We start from the raw sequence: 18,832 nt of genomic DNA on the forward strand, positions 1-18,832 counted from the left end.
CTTCCCCCCCCCCCCTCTCCTGTACCTAAAAAGCTGACATGGTATGAGTATAATATATCACAGATTTATTGCCTCTCACACACCCTGTGAATTTAGCATTTCCAGAGAAACTTTATATTATTACTAGAGGATGCGCCCCTAAAATCCAAAGGCTCTATTTTGAAGGGTAGGGCACAAAAAAGCAGCCTAAAAACATCCCAAGACTCAAATCTAAAAGTTAAACAGCCTAAAACAATCCCGGGACCTATGTGAAGGTAGCTGGACAAAGTGTCAAATGGCTGATTTTTTTAGACACTTTGTCTGACTAAGTGAAGCTTCCTTTAAAGGCTTAAGTAATTAATAACTTAGTTTTAGAAGAAAAACTTTACTGCTTAGCATGGTAGAATAAAAAAGGCAGGAATGCCTTTCTGTCTGTATTTTTATCTATTTTAGGTAACAAAAGAATTCCCGGGTATAGTCCTTTTCACGACATCCCTCCATAAGGAGCGATTCTTCGCATTTTTCACAGTAGCTTTTCTCCTATTTCTAGCCCCTGCGGGGGGCTCTAACACTGCGGGGCCAATTACCTAACCCTGTGGGGCAATCACCTAACACAATATAACCTAACCTAACCTAAAATAACCTATAAAAAGCCATTTTAAAAATACGAAGAATCGCTCCTTATGGAGGGATGTCGTGAAAAGGACAATACCCGAATTCCCTAACCACCAGTTCTCCTATGCAGTGAATATTCTTATAGATAATATGAAATTTTTTGTGGAGGAGTGGCTTTTTTGTGACATACAAGCCTAAATAGACTAAAACCATTGTTTAATGTTAAACATGCATGAAAATTTATAACGATCAAAATTGACAGATAGACAGACAAACATTGCGTTATTCTATTACTTAGAATGCTGGAAAGCCTAGATATTTTTGTCAGTTTTGCGGAATTTTATGAAGTTAAAGAGAAGAAATAAAGAAGTATGTTGTGTGTAGTCATACAGAGGGGAATATAGTTTTAAAAGCGAAGCTTTTCTACAATTAGGGTCGGTCTGTACATACGTCCTTCCGTAACACATAGCGCTTTTCGTTAATTTAGACATTTTGGAATTGTCCTATCGGTTTCAAACTTAGCTGAATGATTCCTATATCGGTTAGGTATGATTTAGGAAACAGTTATTGTTAGTTTGTCCTTCTGATTTTAAAGCTTCGCTTTTATGGATGTTGACATCCTTGTTACAAATATCTCTATCTATCTAATTCTATTTTCAGTAGCAACGCAACTCTTTATATGCAAATGTTTATCCACCCATAAGAAGTGGATTTGGAAAAAGGGTAATTTATCGGCTGCTAATCAAGTTATAGAAAGGGAGCCGAGCGCTTCGGCCATGGTCATAAGGGAAAGGGGGGATACAAATTTTCAAATTTGAAAAAAAATATTTCTAAAAGGATTATACCCAACAAAGCTTTTAAAATCTCCTTTTCCAATTACTTATTAATGATTTGTTTGTGCTTCGCTAATTATAGATGTTGTCATCTTTGTTTTTAAATTAAACATTTTGATTAAATCAAATTGTCATAAATTGGCGTAAATTATGATAATGTTTTATCTAAGACCCTCAACTTTGAAAATTAGGTAAGCAATAGATACATTATGGACATATAATATGAGAACTAAGTGTATAATTATTGTAGACAAATGATAGATGACCATATAAAGATAGTAAAGATAGATAGATAGATAGATAGGTATATAGATAGGTAGATAGATAGATAGGTAGATAGATAGATAAATTGATAGATAGATAGATAGATTGATAGATAGATAGATAGATAGTTAGATAGATAGATAGATAGATAGATAGTTAGATAGATAGGTATATAGATAGGTAGATAGATAGGTAGATAGATAAATAGATAGATTGATAGATAGATAGATAGATAGATAGATAGATAGTAAGAGAACTAAGTGTATAATTATTGTAGACAAATGATAGATGAATACATAAATATAATGGAGATAGATAGATATATAGATAGACAGATAGATAGGTAGATAGATAGATAGATGAACTAAGTGTATAATTATTGTAGACAAATGATAGATGAACATATAAATATAATGGAGATAGATAGATAGATAGATAGATAGGTAGATAGATAGATAGATGAACTAAGTGTATAATTATTGTAGACAAATGATAGATGAATACATAAATATAATGGAGATAGATAGATATATAGATAGACATTTTTGTACCTGAATGAAGATCCTTGGATCAAAAAATCACAATCAAACTTTGACATAACCATGGGAAGTTTTGATGGTGCTGAATGTTGTGAACTGGTTGGTCTCTACATCCTTAGCAAGCTGGGTGACATCATTGAACAACCTCAAATTGGTCTGTACCGAGATGATGGTCTTGCTGTCCTTGATGGTTCTGGTCCACAGGTTGAACAAGTAAGAAAACGAGTTTTTCAACTTTTTAAAGATTTAGGACTGAAAGTAACAATAGAATGCAATATCACAAGCACCGAATTTTTGGATGCCTTTTTTGACCTGAGAGCCAACACTTTTCGACCTTTTAAGAAACCAAATACTGATCTCAGCTACATAAACTCGAAATCTAACCATCCTGCCAACATCAAGAAAGAAATACCCAAAATGGTTTCAAGTAGAATTTCCAAACTTTCAAGTTCAAGAGAGATCTTTGAAGCTGAGAAAATACCTTTCAAAAATGCATTGAATTCAGCTGGCTACAATGATGACTTCACCTACTCACCCAACCAAAAACGTCATCCTACTACAAGGTGCAGGAGAAGAAAGGTTATTTGGTTTAACCCTCCTTTCTGTCAAACAGTGAAAACTAATGTTGCAAGGAAATTCTTACTACTGATTGATAAACATTTTAAGAACACACCTCTTCAACAGTACTTCAACCGTTCTACAGTTAAAGTGTCTTATTGTTGTATGCCTAGCATCAAAGCCATCATAGCTGGACATAACAAATTCTTACTTAAAGATACAGCTGCTGCAAACACTCAACCTGCAAGATTGTGCAACTGCCGTGGTGGCCAAGCTGTGTGTCCCGTTGGAGGCCAGTGCTTGAAGTCTTCCTTGGTCTACAAAGCAGAAGTCATCAATGCAGTCAAACCTGCCACATACATTGGCCTGACTGGTAACACTTTTAAAGAAAGATTTACTGGTCACAAGTCATCCTTTCACAATGCCAATGCAGAGCACAAAACCAGCCTATCATCATTCATTTGGTCATTAAAACGAAATCAAACTAATTTTGATATTAGATGGTCCATCCTGCAGCAAGCACCAACCTACAACCCTGGCTCCGGTGCATGCAAACTCTGCAACCTAGAGAAGGTGAAGATCATGTTCAACAATGACGTCACCATGCTCAACAAGAGGTCTGAGATCAACAGCAAGTGCAGACACAGAGACAAGTTCCTTCTGATTGAACACCTGGCTGCTAATGATACCTGATACTGCCGTTTCAAGATAGTTTTTTTAAAATTATGTTTATTTGTAATTTCAATATTTTAAAAAATCCTCTAAATTTAATTGAAAAAATCTATTAATTCTAATATTTTTGTCAGTATTAAATTGTAACTGAAGATTGCTTAATGCATGAAACATGATGTTTTACAAATAAACTTTTGTTCATTCTATGTGGACTATAGATAGACAGATAGATAGATAATATGAGAACTAAGTGTATAATTATTGTAGACAAATGATAGAAGAACATATAAATATAATGGAGATAGATAGATAGATAGATAGATAGGTAGATAGATAGATAGATGAACTAAGTGTATAATTATTGTAGACAAATGATAGATGAATACATAAATATAATGGAGATAGATAGATATATAGATAGACAGATAGATAGATAGAAAGAGAAATAAGTGTATAATTATTGTAGACAAATGATAAATGAACATATAAATATAATGGAGATAGATAGATAATCAGATAAATAGATAAATAGATAGATAGATATATAATCAGATAGATACAGTGTGTTTTTTTTATGAGAACTTTTTGAAAGCAATTTTACCCCACTTATAGTTATCAGAATTTAATGATTAATGGCTTATTTTCTTCGTTTTTTAAGGCAATTAATAGAACACCAAAAAAATATTTCAGTTTTTATCTAAAAAGTACAGTAAAATTTAAAATTCAAAACTTAGGTGTCAACGTCTAAAAATGGTTTTAGCGCATTTTTCTTATGCTCAAATATTCAACCTTTTACAAGAATGGCTGCTAAGCACTTCAAAGTTGAAATATAGAGCTAAAAATGTATACAGATACTATTAGGGACATGTACTAGAACATATCAAAGTTTGAAGGTCATATCTCAACCAGGGAGGGAGTACTGGCCCCCCAAACTCGACTACAGAAAATCCAATTTTTTTTATTGCAAAGGGTAGAAGATTTAGGCATAAGAAAAATGCGCTAAAACCAGTTTTAGATGTTGACACCTAAGTTTTGAATTTTAGATTTTACGGTACTTTTTAGATAAAAACTGAAATATTTTTTTGGTGTTCTATTAATTGCCTTAAAAAACGAAGAAAATAAGCCATTAATCATTAAATTCTGATAACTATAAGTGGGGTAAAATTGATTTCAAAAAAGTTCTCATAAAAAAAAACACACTGTAGATAGATAGGTAGAGAACTAAGTGTACATATAATTATTGTAGACAAATGATAAATGAACATATAGATATAAATAGATAATCAACTAGACAGATAAACAGCTAGATAGGTAGATAGATAGATAGTAAGAGAACTACATATAAATATAATAGAGATAGATAGATAAATAGATAGTAAGAGAACTAAGTGTATCATTATTGTAGACAAATAATAGATGAACATATAAATATAATAGAGATAGATAGATAGATAGATAGATAGGTAGATAGATAGGTAGATAGATAGATAGATAGATAGATAGGTAGATAGATAGATAGATAGATAGATGATATGAGAATATTTATTGTAGACAAATGATTAATGATTAAATAAATATAATTATATAATATGCAAATATTAGCATTAAGGAAAACTTTACCATTTTATTTTAAATGACTTCCCTCAAATATATTTGATAGCGTAGCTTATCATAATTCTCCAAAAAATTGGCTGCCGTTTAGCTGCCGACTGCCGGTCTTACTTAAAAGATTTACATCCTTATATAAAAGTAACAGGATGTTTGTCTATCCATCTGTGTTTAGCAAGGGATCTCTCTAACTGCTGACCCGAAATGGTTTCCTTAACAGCGAAGATCGTTATTGGTCTAGGAAAGGTTTTTGAACTAGTTTGAGGATGGTACCTCAAAATATTCATCTAAAAATTAATAAAGGAAAGTTTTGGAAACAAAAGGTAAAAGTACAATATAAATATTATAAATAATATTTCAGTGAGCTAGGAGACATTGGAGTGTAAATTACACTAGAGCCAAAAGTTTGGCTCAAAAACTTTAAGTACTTTTCTCGTATTCATTTGAATCCGGTGGATAGGAACCGGTTCTCATGAATAGAAAAAACTATGTCTAGCATTCGGCACCACGGGGCTAAAAAAACTAGTTTTAATCTTATAATTGTACATTCTATAATACGATACGAGAAATAACTATTCTCGTATTCATTCGAAATCGATCAATATCCGGTTGATTAGAACCGTTTCTCAGCCATAAGGAAAAAATGTTGTCTAGCATCGTATTACATCCAGTTTTCTACGAATATAACATATACAATAATAAGATTAAAACACGTTTTTTAGCCCGTGCCTTCAGCATCTTGGGGCTAAAAGCAGTTTTTAATCTTATAATTGTACATTTTTATATCCGCGAAAAGCTGTTTATGATAAGTTGCGAGAAATAACTATCATAAAATTTTGCTTGGTTGGTTGGTTCTAAACTAGTTTTCATCCAATAATTTTTTCTACAGTAGGAATAATTATGTTTATCATAATTGGGAATGTATAACAATTTAACTCCAAATTATTATACCTTGAGAGTACTGTAGAATTTACATAGATCTCTACTTTACTATTAAGTGTCCTTTTATTATTATATGCAGGGAGAGAGGGAGCTATGATAGTTAAAATATTATCTTCCCCCAATGTTAACCAGGTAATAAAGGTAGAATTTGCAATTTAAAAATGGAGGGAAGATTAATTTATCCTCTAAAGTGGTATCCCTATAGCCCTGACTGTGTAAGTTACATCTATTTGTTATAAATACAAAGTATGATTTATTGAGGAGATCATTTTTGTACATTTATATTTTTATATGCACGGCTCATATTGTTCCTTGTTAATATAATTTCATGTCTTTAAATGCGAAGCTTTCTATAATTCGGGTCGGTCTGTCCGTCCGTCCGTCCGTATGTCACGGTTAGCTCTTTTCGTTCTTTAAACAGGTTAGAATTGTCCTATCGATTTCTGTAGTAGTTAGGTACAATTTAGAAAGCGTCGCAACTATATAATCAATACCAGAATGTCCGTATGTCCATTTAAAACATGTTGATTTTTAACTTTTTTGACAACAAATTTGCAGGGATAAGGGATAGGAAACCTGGCCATAAATTAGGTCTCGGCCTGGTTTTGAAAGGGATCATGCAACTTTTACCATTTGCCTAATTTAATGACCTTACTGGCGGACGGCTCATATTGGCTACCGCTCTAAACCAATAGTGTTCTGTGATTTGGGCTTGTTTTGTATCAACCAATCACCAATTGGCGGAAATTTTAGAAGCAGACAATTCTAGAAAAAATAATGATTTGTCTGCTACGAAAAAATAAATATAAATGGTGTTAGATCATATTAGTTTAATTATTAAATCTGCTTAGAGTTAAACATTAAAAAAGGGCCATATAGAAAAACAAAAATAACAGGATTATTTTTTTGGAAAGAAGGTAAATACGAATTTTCATTTGGTAGTTTATAAATTAGATGTTGTATTTTGAATTTTAAAAATTTAATACGGAATTGATACAACACCTTAACCCTAATTTTTGTACAATACAACACAGTACAGATATATCATTACATTATAGTATCCAAAGAACTTGATAGAATGTTACCCAAGTGCATATTTATTTATTTATTTTGAATTTTAATTAGCAATGAAATTTTCAAATAAAATTTTTAATCATCAATAAAAATGCAAATAATACAAACTAAAATCTGTCTGAGGGAAACCCAACGATAGCTTTCTGACAGTTCAAATTACCAAAGTAAAAAATAAAAAAATTTTGGGAGAGAAAAAACTTCATTTTAACAAAAGCCATTAATATATAGGTTTATAAAAAGTTATGTTTTTTACTTTAAACTAGCTACCTGAATTTGATTCTTTACTTTATCTACACACACACACACAGCTTTTTCATTAGCGTTTAGGACGAACCACTGCGCCATCCCAAAACTGGTTTATTAGGCCTAGGCTTGAAATAGGCCTGAAATAATATTTTCCTACGTTTCCCATCCCTTATCCCTGCAAATTTGTGTATGTTAAAATTATCCGATTCTTCTGATTTTTTAAAAACTGATTCCTATTATAACAAGGTACAATGTTATAAGCTAAACATCTCTATAAACACAAAGTCCCAAAGATGTAAGTATGTCCTTAAACAGTATCATCTATTTATGCAGTTTTGTAACAAATTTACTTACAATATTGTTTGTACTGATGCATTCAGTTCTGACAATCTGCAAGTGTTAATATTCGTTTGTCCTTCCATTTCAGAGCTTCGCTTTTATGGATGTTGTCATCCTTGTTTTGGTATGTGGTCCTAAAGTTGGGATGTTTGTCTATTTATTTAAATACTAAAATATTTTAATAGTTATTATTTAATTGATTTTTCTTTACAGGAAAGCTTTTGTTAATCTAGTGAAAATTTGGTTAATCCTTTTTTAAGAAACATGTATTTTTGGAGAAATTATACGACTTATTTACATCAATTTTTATGGTTTATTACACTGTTTTAAATATTAAGCTTCGCCTGCAAAGACATTATCATCCTTGTTGTTATTATTATTAAATGGATTGTTATATGCAAATGTTAAATGATGATTATTAAGCTTCCCACTTAACTGCCACGCGACCAAACATTATAAATAGTTGGGTGGTGCAAATATTTTTCTTCTCTTTAAAAATTAGCTAAAGCGATGATTAAAAGACAAGGTTACTTTTACTTTGTTGTATCCACAAAAATCTTAGCTTAAATTAGTGGTAATTTAGTAAGCATCCTAGAGACTATCTAACCATTTAAATTACAGACCTAGAATCAAGTTAAGCAGATGAAGACAATATCGCTGTTTTGGCATGCTCTGCTTCACTTATCAAAATATTGGCCTGCTCAGCTTTACTTGTCAAAATATTAGCATGCTCTGCTTAACTTGTCAAAGTTTTGGTGTGCTTTGCTGTAATTGATAAACTATTGGCATGCTTTTCTTAATAGTGTATACATATTCTAGCAGCTACGCCCCTAAACCCTTTAGGGGCACTTAAGGTAAGGAGGACCCAACACTCCACATTTAAGTTTTATTAAGAAAAAGTAAAAAATATCAACTGCCTAACCCTTATAGCATTAGAATATACTCGAGATATATTTTATACCTATTATTAACAAAGAAGCTTTTATTAAATTACAGAAAGCAGGTCTGTTTGTTACTTTCAAAGTATCCTTTTCAAATGTCACTATATATGTAGAGATGGAGTCAGGCGGTTCTATAGTTTTACCTTTTCAACTAATAAAATTTTATAATGAAAAACTACCTTGTTATTTGTAGTAACTTTTAAAAATTTCTCAGAAATCAGCCATGTGACGTTATAAATGAGGGATTATCCATCTCCTTTTAGGGGTTTTCTTCCCCACTTCTCCCCTCATCCACCTCATTTTTATGACGTCACATGGCTGATTTTTTAGACTTTTTGTAAAGTTACTTATTTGTATTGGCCCCAGAACCTTCAAAACAATGATCTCCAATAAGTTTGTATATGTATTTTAAGTACAAAGTACAAAGTGTCTCAAAAATTAGATAATTGACGTCATAAAAATTAGGTAGATGAGAGGAAAAAAGGGAAAGAAAACCCCTGAAAAAGAGATGGATAGGATAATCACTCGTTTTCATGACGTCCCATGGCTGATTTTTGAGACACTTTGTCCTGCTACGTGTTTTAATATTCATTTACCATTTCCCTTTACCATATCTTAGACGATTTTCATTTTTTTCAGATAGGTAAACAAATAACTTTTTCAGTCGTTGTATACAGAGCTGGATCTAAATCATTTTAGTGGTGAGCCAGATCGGGGTGAGCCGAATTCCAGCCAATCATAGCGCGGCATTTCAGAAAATGCTGTGCTCTCATTTGTGGAAAGTTGGCTCACCCCGATCTGGCTCACCACTAAAATGATTTAAAGATCCAGCTCAGTAATTGAATGTCTATCTGTCAAAGTTGTATGGTGTGTTTCTGTCTTTTCTACTATCTCAGCCACTTTTCTTCAGATTTGTTTAGTTTAGTCACCGTTTTAAGTATCAGAATAGTTATTTATCGCATCGTATTGTAAACAACTTCCCGTGGATATTAAAATAAAAAAATATTAGATGTGAACCAGTTTTGTTAGCCCGAGCCTTATGCTTTGGGGGCTAACAAAATTGGTATTAATTTTATGATTTTTCAATATTTGTGGAAAATTGTCTGTTATACTTTGCTATTCATGATTTTTCTGTTTGGCTAATAACCGGTTACTAGAGCAATTAATGGACATTATATGAGGTTTGTATGTCTGTTCACAAAATTTTTAATTAAAAAAGACATTAGTTTTCAAAAAAACAATTTCATTTATAAAGTTACTAAAAGATCATGTATAGCGTCGAATTACAAACAATTATCTACTAATATTAATATAAAAATCATAGGAATAATACCAGTTTTGTTAGACCGGGCCTTCTGCCCCTTGGGGCTAACAAAACAAATTTCAATATTGTTATTTTTAATTTTATTATCCGCGAAAAGTTGTCTATAACACGATGCAATAAATAACTATTCCCACATTAATAAAAGGCTTGTCAGTAATTTCTTAGATAATTTAATTATGTATGACTAAATCACAAGAATTAATCATTTACACATATTATCTATTTACTAACGGCTACTCGCCTAGAGGCCTCTAGAGGACTTGAGGAGGGAAATTCGAATTTAACAACCTAATTTATTATTCTAGATTTTAAAAAAAGGGGGGGGTAATTTTATTCGAGGGTCGATTTCTCTTGGGATAGTTATAAACCTACCCTGTTAAGGAGAATCCGATCGGTTCAGTGGTTAGCGAGATCCTTCTACAAACACACAAACAGACATCCTGTTACTTTAGTATAAGGATACCAGGGATCTTAAGGGATAAGACAAAATTGATTAATATTCATGGTAAAACATTGTAGAATACAAAGAATACAAGTATTTTGAAAAGTTTGGATTCGTTGACTAATGTTTATGTGGAGTTAATAATTTTCTCGGCTTCTATTAAAGATAGACATATGATATTTCCCTTTACAATTGAAATTTCATATTTTACTTTTTCCTGATGTAGATATTTTTATTGCTACTTATGGATGTTGTCATCTTTGTTTATTTACTCAAAGTATTCAGAAATATTTCTCTTTCTCTCTCTCTCTCTCTCTCTCTCTCTCTCTCTCTCTCTCTCTCTCTCTCTCTCTCTTTTTTAGCCATATTATTCCCCCAATATATGTTTCTCACCGGGGGTGGTTATTATTTGAGTAATGTATCTCCGTGAGTAAGACAAAGGTCCCCAAAGTTATTCAAAATCATTGATTAACAGTAGGATTTCAGTCTGGCATACTTTCTTACTGTGCTGTCATATTACTATGACACACAGACCAAAGAAACCACCCTATATCCGTATGTAATAATAGGTACATACCGCGATTTCCAAACTCCACTTTTACTATTCTGTATTTTAAAGTTATTGTCAGTATGACATCGAAACCGATGTATATCTGCTGAATTAGAACCAGTTCTAAGCCATACTGGAAAATCATGTATAGCATTCGGCCCCTCTGGAATTAATCTTAAATTTTTTTCCTTTGATAACCGCGGAAAGCTGTCTATAATACGATGCTATAAATAACTATTAAAGTTTAAATATTAATAAATAATGAAGATACTGTTATTTTAAGTAACTTACTTTGATTTATTATTAATCGGACTTACGGACCTACTAAATAGTTATAGAGTATCTTTGCTTAATCTTATCATGTAAGTAAATTCAGTAATGTATAAACTCTTAACGCTTTACGTTGCAATATCTAGGTTTATCCAAAGCTGTAAAAATTTAAAATCAGCAAAAATTATTAAGATTTTAATAAGCCTGTCTAGAAACAATGTCCCATGAACAAGGAACATGAATGTCCAAGGGGAGAGAGGTGGGGCGTGGTAAGGGGGTGTTTATCCCCTTCAAACATTGAAACACATAATTTCACACCCCTTCGAAGTCTTTTAATAAATAAATACATTAGACTACCCCCCCCCCCCACAAAACTTTTAAACCCTTCATTTATCCCCACTAAAAACCTTGGAAGTCCTTGATCAAGTTTCAAAACCGTCTCAATTGAGACCTCAAACTTTTAAAAATAACTTTTTACTGAACCAGCGGCCCCTCCCAATGGGGCTTTGTATTTTATGCAATCCAAATTTTTGTTGTTTTCCGGTGGCACCCTCTTGCGTTATTCCTGACAAATTATTAACATTTGCATAAACATTTAATTAGTTTAGACATGCTTCTTACATCACACTAACATTCACAAATTCAATCCATTAGAATCATATAATGCTTGTGTGAATTTTCTTCCCTATTCTATTTGCATAAACTTCAGTATTGCGCTGAATTTAATTCACTTCTGCTGGATTAAAACCACTCTGGACCACTCTGAAAATAAATGTCTCCTATCGCATTATAAGAAATTTTGGTACTTGCTTACATGTGGTAGACTGGAGCACCGAAACCCCCCCCCCCCCCCCGCTTAGTTTTGACAAAAATCAAAAATAAGGGGGGGGTAGTTTTTTAATGTCTGGAAAACGGCAAGGAGGAAAAAAGCTCAGCAAGGCAAAGACTTAACCCCCCCCTTAATTTTGAAGAAAATAAAAAATAAGGGGGGGGTAGTTTTTTCACTGTACAACACGCCAGAAAGTTGAGTGAGGTAAATCAAGAAAATCCAGTATACCAGAGGGGAAACCTTATTACAGGGACATTCATGTTTTGGGGCATAATTTCCTTATTTATTGACTGATTTTAGTAATTGATGTATCCCTGAACAGAAAATGAAAATAAGGAGGAGGGGGGCCAGTAAAAGGTTTTAATTTTGCGCAAAATTAAAACCTTTTACTGGCCCCCCTCCTCCTTATTTTCATTTTCTGTTCAGGGATACATCAATTACTAAAATCAGTCAATAAATAAGGAAATTATGCCCCAAAACATGAATATCCCTGTAATAAGCACTGCGAATTTTAAAAGAAAAAAATTTGACTCTTAAAATTCCACCTTGAAGTGATACTTTTCTAATAGTTTATAGTCCACTAAGTCGTAAGCAGTAAAAATTAAAATCCATTAAGTCCCTTCTAACGAGATATTGGCAACTTTTTGCACACATTTTGCAAACGGCAATTATTTCCTTTATTTGAAGTTTTGGTTAATAACATTTTCATAAAAGTTTTCAGTAATAATCATTTAAGATCCATTGTTGAGAAGAAATGACTGAAAAAGTGTGTTTCCATGCAAAATAAGCTTAAAATCTAATGATTTTAAAAATTAGCGATTTAATAGTAAAAAAATAATATTTTTAACTTTTTGATAGCCTGAATATGTTTAATTTAGTTTTTTTATATAATCTATTCTTTAAAAAGACAGGCATATTCTTTCAGATTTGAAAAAAATTAAAAAAATTAAAAATCGGAATTAATCAAAATTAATCTATAGCCTTTAAAAAATACTTTTGATATTTTTAACCTATATAATCAATAAAATCAATGGAAAATAAAATATTTTTATAAAACAAACTTTTGGAAAAGGTTTAAGATAACTTCATAAAAGTAGCATTTAAGTAGAATATTTTTCTTGTCTTTTAAAAAAATGCAAATTAAACATAGTTAACGACTATTTAATTAGCAAGAATGGTAATAAAATATTTCAATAACTGCTTAAACCTTTTTGTGGCCATGTTATTTACTTAAACAGAAAATCTATTTTGTCAGAATTATAAAAATAATGAAGTATTTTCAAAAAAGCTTGCTAAATAAACGTAATTTTATCAAACTTCCTCACAGTTTATAGAGGGTATTGTTGTAAAATGTTAATTATCAAAATAAAATCTTCAATTTACAACGTTTAAAACACCTAAAAGTAAATTCTAAGCAAAATTAGATTTATTTCCTAGATTTAGAGTAGCTGCGCTACTTAAAAAAACATCTAGTATTAAAACCAATCAGCTGATCAAATTGCTATAGACATTATTTGTTGGGTTGTTATTAACTGAAACATTTATTTTCTTTTTAATTCTAAAACGATGCTTGCCATGCTAAAAACGCTACGCCCCCAGCAATCATTATGGGCACTAGAATTTAATCCCCTCTATTTTTTAATTAAAGTTTTACAAAAAAAAACAAGGACCACATCTGTTCAGCGGATAACGAGTTCCTTTGCTAGAGACAGATATACATACATCCCGTTATTTCCATATAAGGACTAGCAGCTACGTACCCTTAAATCCTCTAGGGACACTTGGGGATAGGAAGGGGAGGGAGGGGGGGGGGTGGAGAGTCGCAACTACACTTAAGATCTAAGTTTTTCAAAAATTTTAGAGGGTTATTTTTTGTTAGGAGCAATTTTTATATTGTGGAGGTACCCTTTCCCAAAATAGTTATAAACATTAAGCTTTATAAGTTTTCTAAAATTTTCCGATTTCTTTATAGTTAGGGTCAAAAACATAATCAACATAGGTATCTAACAACCTCTATGAAGAGTTTTAAGCCCTAATTTCAATATCGGCAAGCGGAAATGGCTCCAAAAATACCCTAGGAAATGTGAAAAATTAAGAAATTCAGTACATTTTAGATTTTATTAATATATGATTAGATTTAAACAATCAATGTTAAAAGAATATTAAACTGTCATTCAAAACAATATTCCATGCCAAATGTCATTCAACAATTAAATAAATTATATTTTCTTTTATCACAAAAAAATTTTCAGGTGCTCTTTATTAATAGAAAAAGTCCATCTAACCGTCAATTTTATTACCTTTAAATAAAAATAAATTTTTCAGCAAATTTTAGTCTAAAAAATAACAAGCTTTTTTGTCTGTAGCAAAGAATCTTTCCAACAGCTGAACCAATATGGTTCTCCTTAACAGTTAAGCTTCTTATAGGTCCCGGGAAGGTTTTAACTATTTTGTGGTAGGTTAACTCAACCCTCCTAATACAAATTTAACCCCCCCCCCAATAAGAAAAAAAAATACTTTTCTTTTTAAATCTTAAAATAAAAATGGGAGGGAGGGTCAACCCCCCCCCCACTCATGTTTCCCTAGAGGCCTCTAGGGGCGTAGCCGCTAGTATTTACTTAATTTAATAAGAATGGTGCTAAAAACAATTAAAATTATTTCTTTAGCTGCACTACTTTGGATATTAACGTCCTACATCATGAAATGAAAGTATTATATTAATCAAATGATAAAGGACAATTCAGATTGGTAGGTAGGCGAAGCTTTTTAATAATTAGAGTCAGTCCGTCTGAATGTCTGTCCATCACGGTTGGTAAAATCTGTATAGACTTACAAATTAATGTTCTATTAATTATGTTCTGACACCTCTACAAGTGTTATTGTTCGTTTGTCTTTATTTCTAATTTTAGAGCTATCTGTGTCACTTTGATCATTGTCACTTAACTATTTTCTTTTTTAATTAACCTCTTTAGTTATTTTTTTCTTTATAATAGATTCACCCCTCTTAGTTTCTTTAATGTCCACAGTTCCGAAGCACAGATCACTAGGGGGACCATTTGGATTTAAAATCTTCTTCATTTATTCAGTATCAGAACTTGGAATCTAAAAAGTAAAACTATTAAAATTTTCCATAGAATTTAGGTATGCAATCGGTTTCTTTAATAAAGTACAGTCTTAAACTAGTATTGAAATTATTATATTGCATTGTTTTGCATAATTTCTTTGACATTGACATATAAATTTATGCAAAACCTCAATGATGACACACAAATTAACCCCTCTGTAAATTACTATAAGTAGTTGAAACGTTTGGACACTATACTTAAAGACAAAACAATCAAAATTTTATAAAAGTTAAAAATAACGAATATGAAAACGTTATTATAAAACTTTGGGGACTAGTTTAATAAACAGCAAATGTCCTCTCCCCCCTGACTGGAAATAGTTTTTTTATTAGATGCTAATTCTCTGCAATGCTTGTTTGAGAAAGGTTCAAGGATAAGGAATAGTTAAACTTAAAGCAACTTTTCTCGCACAAGATTTAACTTTTTAAAAAGTTTATTAATTAATTTTCTAACCTTACTGGCGGCTGGACAATTGCATGCAACATGAGAGTGTTGTTCAGCTGGACACTTAGCTGTTGGCTTACTGAAATATAAAAAAGATTCATTTTTTTATCAAATTAATCCTTGTTTTAATTAACAAACTTATGATTTAAATAGGTAAGTAATAGAATATTAAGAGAGTAATTATTTGTTGCATACCTAGTAATATAGACAACTTTCCAAGGAAATACAGTGTATATTAATTGGTCTCGAAGCTAATAGCTATATTGGAATAGTTATTTTTAACATTGTAACTTTTAAATTTGTAGAAAACTAAAAACAATAGATGCTAGAAATAATTTTTTAGTATAGCTTAAAACCGGATATTAATCAGTTTTGAAGCGATACTAGAATAATGTTTTTAATTTTTCCTACCTCCAAATTATCTCTGGGTGACCACAAGAACATGTAGTTACATTAAACACTCGTATTAGTTGGGCATCGACAGCTGCAATCTTTTTTTGTTGCTTTCTTAAATCGGCAGCATTTCACACTACTTAAGAAATTACATAAAGAAAGAACAATGTTTTTTTTTCAGATTTTAGTGGTAGATTATTGTGTACTTTACTCCATTTTTCCATAATATCGGGGATAACATAATTTTTAACAATATTACGTTCATTCAAATTTGGATTTTGATAATAGTTTGAAAGTTTCAAAATTTCACTAAACATAGGAGGCCTAGTATTCTTTAATTTTTCACCAATTGGGTTATATTTGGAACACTTATATCGAGTTTTCATTTTCACTATTTTATATAAAGATAATTAACATTTATTTGTTTGTTTTAAATGTTTATAATTCACAATAATGGATTGTTTTGCTTCCGTTGTTTGGTGCTGATTTGAATGTTGTTGTTTTTCTCTGTTTTTGTCTGCTAGCGTCGGCGCGTTTCAACCAATCAGAAAGCGCCAATTGTATGTAGAATTGTATGCGCCAATAAGAAGACATAAGGATAATATAAATGTCGTCTTTGTTAAAAAAAAATATATGCAAGATTTTTTTCAAATTTTGTCTTTTCATTTGCATTTCCGGGCCTTTAAAAGGTCAAAAATAAAAAACCTAAAAATACAAACATTTTTTTTTATTATCTTGATTATGTTTTTCACCCTAACCCTTTGAAACTTAAAAACTTATATATCTTAATAAACATGGCCAGGACATATGTATATAAAGCTTTAATGTAAAGAAAAAACATATCTGTCTAGCATTTAGCGAGATCCTTTGAGACAAATAGATAAATAGACATCATGTTACTGTTATATAAGGATAAAAATCAAAGACACCCAAGCTTTTTTGGGATTCAAATTTAAAAAAGAGTTATGCGACAGGTTTGTGGGTAAAATGATGCACGGAGTATCAAAATGCAGTTTCACACTAACTTGAAACTTATATTGTGGGATCAGAACAAAAATTTTAGTATTATTTTTTTATGAACATTCTTCTTATTAATATTTTTGACAAACTGAATTTGTGATATATTTTTATTCATGAAAGTACCCACTTGCAAAAATTTCAGAACAAACTAACATGCTAAAATTTATTGGGTTATACTTTGATCATTGTCAAAATAAAACATTTATGACAACAACCATTAGTAGCAAAGCACAAAAAATCTTGTAATGGTCAAATGCACAAAGTGATAGCAGATGTTAAGTTTTCTTAACAAATACAAATGAGAGGAGAGAATATGTAATATGTCTTTTGAAGCATGACCAACAGACAGACAAAAAGGCATTGTAAAGAATAAATGTCAAAAGAATCTTCACTGAATATTTCAGCTGTCTCCAATAAGACCTAAGAAAATTACATTTTCCCGTTAGTGTTACGGACTAACTAACACACAGAAAAAGTGAATTATAGAGTAGCTTCACCACTAAAGATTTGATTCTGAATAGTATTAGCTCAAACACCCCCTCACTCCTAAACAAAGCAGCTTCACATTGCTGAAATCTAATATGAATTATCATAAACATTAACAGTCCTTTTAAAGAAGATTGTAATTATAGAGTAGCAGCACTTAACTACTTAACTATGATTAAAGAAGAAAGTTATTTGTAGATACAAATTTATTTAAATATGCTCTGATGAAAATTCAATTGTAGCTCTCAGTAGAAAATAAAATATTAATAAAAAATAAAATAAAGGCAGCCGTTAGTAATATTTAAGTAAAAAAGGACCTAAAAACAAAGGTTGTTAAATAAAAGGATGAAGAAAGCGAAAATTTACTTTGACTCACTTATAGTCGGAAATTTATTATCAAACAGGGGACATACACAGAAATTTTAAGACCTATAGCTCTAATAGTGGCTCAGATAATAGGGGAGGGGGCGTTGAACACCACCCCCTCACCCCCGACCGATAAAGATGCGGCAAGGGGCCCGACTGTTAAGAATTAAGTAAATTATACAATATGACATTTAGTCAAATTTCAAACAAATATTTTTTCATTAATTCATTTATAAAAATCAATATTATAAATATGAACTCGCAAAGAGATGTTGTATGTTATCATAATACATTTAGTCTGCTATGTAAAACAAAACAAATTTTTCTTCTTCTTTCATTGCAGGGATGATTCTGGTACAAAAAAAAACAAAAAAAAATAAGTTATTTTTAATTTAATTTGATATTACCGTACAATATTTTTTTATATACATAATTTAAGAAATATATTCATAACATCTTCACCTGTCATAAAGACGACATATAAAATCAACATCCTGATAAGGATATTAAAGTTTATGTTAAAAATTTTCAAATTCATTTTATGCTTAAGAAGGAACGAGAAGGAATTGAATCTCAACATTAACTTGTTATTTTGCTTGTATATTTATCATATTTGTTTACAGTTTATTGGTAAAGTTTGGTAATACTTTATTTCGAGTCTATCATGCAGTGTAAGGTTTCCCCTCTGGTATACTGGATTTACTTGATTTACATCACTCAACTTTCTGGCGTGTTGTACAGTGAAAAAACTACCCACCCCTTATTTTTGATTTTTGTCAAAACTAAGCGGGGGGGGGGGGGGGGGTTTCGGTGCTCCGGTCTTCACATGTAAGCAAGCACCGAAATTTTCCACAAAAATTGAAATAAATTTATAGGTTTAATCCCTTTTATGCATTTATAATCAAGAACTAAATAGACCTAAAATAAATTCTTTCTTTTTGATAAAAATAACAACAAAAGTAATTAAGGTAAA

The 18,832-nt window shown here is 31.2% G+C and overlaps 1 protein-coding gene and 1 long non-coding RNA gene across 9 annotated transcripts in view; one reads left to right on the top strand and one right to left on the bottom strand.

The window, feature by feature from the left end:
- The window catches only part of LOC145326964 (uncharacterized), a 134,046-nt gene that overhangs the window by 20,562 nt on the left and 94,652 nt on the right, over nt 1–18,832 (top strand). The gene's annotated exons all lie outside the window — the stretch shown is intronic.
- LOC145326963 (uncharacterized) lies at nt 14,130–16,690 on the bottom strand. Its single transcript, XR_013882029.1, has 3 exons — nt 16,006–16,690; nt 15,604–15,673; nt 14,130–15,127 (listed from the first exon to the last, which is right to left on the bottom strand). It is a non-coding gene; the product is annotated as an uncharacterized LOC145326963 (long non-coding RNA).

The sequence above is a fragment of the Acartia tonsa genome, chromosome 8 (genome assembly GCF_053477335.1).
Source record: "Acartia tonsa isolate MP-2025a chromosome 8, ASM5347733v1, whole genome shotgun sequence".
NCBI lineage: Eukaryota > Metazoa > Arthropoda > Copepoda > Calanoida > Acartiidae > Acartia > Acartia tonsa.